Genomic DNA, 3,497 nt, shown 5'->3' on the forward strand with positions numbered 1-3,497 from the left:
CTCCTTGGTAAAGTGCTTTGAGATCTACTGATTTAAAGCACCACATAAGAGTGAAGTATTATTGTTATTTTTTGTCTGGCAAAAGAATATGTCTTATTGTGCTCTGTTCTTCAGCCAACTCTCTTTGGGACAAGATCCAAGAATAATGGATGGAGGTTTGACACACAGAACGAGCATGTGAAAGTTGTTCAGAATTCAGTGCAGAGGAACTCTATGAAGGTATGTGTACGAGTTCAAAAAACCCACATGGGGACATAGGAATTTGAGGACTGGCCCTTGAGTTATTTATTTAATGACTCCACAAGCAAAGCACTCAAAGTTCCTGAGAAAGTCTGTGGATTTCTCTGAAGATCATGTCCCACGGCTGCCTCTGAGCAGATGAAATAAACCTCCTTGAAGCAAACACTTTTATTTTGCCTGAACAGAGCAATTAAGTAGACAGTAGCGGATACGATATAGATTGTTTATTTTCAGTTATAGGTATATGAAGAGATATGCAAATGATTTATTAAGGGTAGTTGATGGTTGACTCCATTAGGGCAGGCTGGGAGCTAGAGCCTTTTGACAGGTTTCAAAGAGTGTGTGTTAGAGAAACAGCATTATTTTCTGGTTTTTTTTTTAAAAATAATAGCGGTATTGGTTTTCTCTCCATGTTCAGAGATCAGTTTCCTCTACATCTGATGTGATATCATTCCCCTCCCCCCACCCCCCAGTGCTGGATACATCCACAGATCTAACACAGTGAGTATGTTTTGAATATTTTCCCAGAATATGTAGGATTTACACAAGTTTAAGTGAAATCAGAATGTTTTCTTGTTATTATTATTCCTAACATTTAAATTAATACTAGTTTAGATTCCTTGAACAGAACACATTTTGCATTCTGATTTTCTTTTCATTGTTTGTGCTGAGGTTTTTTAAGCTAGGATTTTCACCAGTGTCTAAAGGAGTTAGATGAACAAATCCCACTGAAATGCAATATATGTGGGTGACCAGTTCCCTCAGGGTACTTTGAGAATGCCAGCCTGTGCTTCTGCATTGTGCTTACACTACAATATAAAAGCATGTTATACAATTTCTCTTGTGTTTCTAGTCAGTTTCGGATCAGTTTCACCTTCTTGGTGTCTTGCAGAATAATTGTAGTTTTGTAATGCAGACTCTACACTTTCCAAAATAAAACAATCTTCCCCCATATTTACTACAAATCTGATCTGATGTATTTAGAGAGAAAAAAATAAGGTTTTGCCAAGAAGAAAAGAAAAGAAAGAATGAAAAAGCTCTGTAGTCAGCACATTTCAGAAAGAAGGACATGGAGTCCATTCCATCTTGTGTACCATCAACATAATTATTTACTAAGTTCATCTCAGTTACCCTTGAGAAAACATACTAAAGCCCAGTTTGCAGAGGGGCTCATTAAACTGAAGAAAATGGGATCACAGTTTGTATTAGGGCACTATTTATAAAAGCTTTCTAAATAGGCTTGGATGGCTTAGATTTTTATCAAGTAGGCAAAGTAAGGCAAATATTACTTGACAACTTCTCATCATGTATGTTAATTGAACAATTACTGCCTGATGGTGCCCCACCACCCCACCCCCATTTTCTGGCCCTGCCATAAGTTCTCAAACTGTAGAAATTTAGTTGATAAAATAAAATCAAAATGCTTAAATACTTCTGCACAATTGTGCAAAAATTCAAAATGAAGACAAAAATAAACATTATTATCCATTGAAATTATTTAAAAAATGAATTTTTCCAAGGCTTCTTGTAAGCAATTAGTAGATTACAAGTACATTAGAGACATGAGCAGTATATGCTCCAGATAATTATAAGCGCATCATTAGAAAGCTTTACAAATGATAATCAGTCAGGGTTGTAAGCAACATATTTTGAGAGGTGGAATCAATACAAATTGCTCAAGCATTTATTAAAAGATCAATTATTCATTAATCGAACCTTATTATAAAGTATGACCAAAATGAGAGGTGAATGGAGTCTGGAAGTCTATGGTACCATCACGATTACCAATGGTTCAGAGGAGGTATAAGTCAAATAGGAGGGTATCACCATCATCATCAACAGCGACAACAGTGGCCTGTCCTTTTGTTGCTAGAGTCAGGGGCCCAAGTTGCCCACTGAAGGCCATGCCCTTCCTTTAAGATGTCTTGAAGCAGACATCCAAAAAGAGAGGCACCCCCAGATCAATAGTCTCTTTTGAAAATATAAGCCAGGAATCTTGGGTGCTGTTTCAGGCTCGGGGTGCAGAGTGTGTTCTAACTGCTCGGAAAAAGAATCTGGGAATCTGGATGCCTGGGTTCTGTTTCCAGCTCTGGTAGCCAAATGGGTGCCCATCTCTGTCTAATGCCCTGAGCTGATCACATGCTGAGGGTTTCCCATTGAAAGTTAAATGTTCACTACACCATACAAATTGTGTTCAGAATCCTGATATATATGTGACTGCTCAGTTTGTTGTCTGTCAACAATGACCTGCCTCTAACAAAATCACCTGTGTATTTCTTCATCTTCCCTTTATGGTCTCATCTCTTTTGCAGGTACACCACCTGGCCCCAATGGTGAAGGGAAATCAAACCAATGTGAAGGAATTTATTCTGCTTGGGTTCCCTGGCTCACGTTATTTTCAGATCTCACTCTTCATACTATTCTTGTTGATGTACCTCCTGACACTCACAGGAAACATCACCATCATATCCTTAGTGGGGACCCACCGTCACCTCCACACCTCTATGTACTACTTCCTCTGCAATCTCTCCTTCCTGGAGATCTAGTTCACCACAACTAACATCCCCAAGACTCTTACCAATCTCGTGTCCCAAAGCAAGACCGTCTCCTTCCTCAGCTGCCTCCTGCAAATGTACATTGTCTTCTCCCTAGGCTGCACTGAATTTCTACTCCTGGCCGTCATGGCCTATGATCGCTATTTGGCCATATGCCACCCATTGCGCTATAGCTCCATCATGAACAGCACCTTGTCCACTCAGTTGGCCATTGGCTCATGGGTAGGTGGCTTTCTGACTATTTCTGTGCCAGCATTTCTGATCACTAGGTTGTCCTTCTGTGGCCCTAGAGTCATCAAACATTTCTTCTATGACATAGATTCTTGGATAGAGCTCTCCTGCACAGACACACGCCTTTTTGAGATGGTGTACATTTCTATCTGCTTTATTGTCATCCTGGGCTCCTGTGCAGTCACCCTGGTCTCCTACATTTACATCATCTCCACCATCCTGAGACTCCCATCTGCCCAAGGCCAGAAAAAGGCCTTTTCCACTTGCTCTGCCCATCTCACCATTGTGGTTATATTGTATGGCTGTGCCATCTTCCTGTACGTCGAGCCTTCTAAACAGAACTCACTGGACATGAAGAAAATTGTCTCTGTCTTCAGTACTATTGAGACACCATTGCTTAACCCTTTCATTTACACTCTAAGGAATAAAGAAGTCAAGGACATCTTGAGAATGGCTTTCAGTAAGACATGA

General features: G+C 40.0%; 1 pseudogene; it reads left to right on the top strand.

Moving 5' to 3' along the window:
• The first annotated feature begins 2,570 nt into the window (after positions 1-2,570).
• On the top strand, positions 2,571-3,497 carry LOC123346234 (annotated as a pseudogene).

This window comes from Mauremys mutica, chromosome 12 (assembly GCF_020497125.1).
Source record: "Mauremys mutica isolate MM-2020 ecotype Southern chromosome 12, ASM2049712v1, whole genome shotgun sequence".
Taxonomy (NCBI): domain Eukaryota; kingdom Metazoa; phylum Chordata; order Testudines; family Geoemydidae; genus Mauremys; species Mauremys mutica.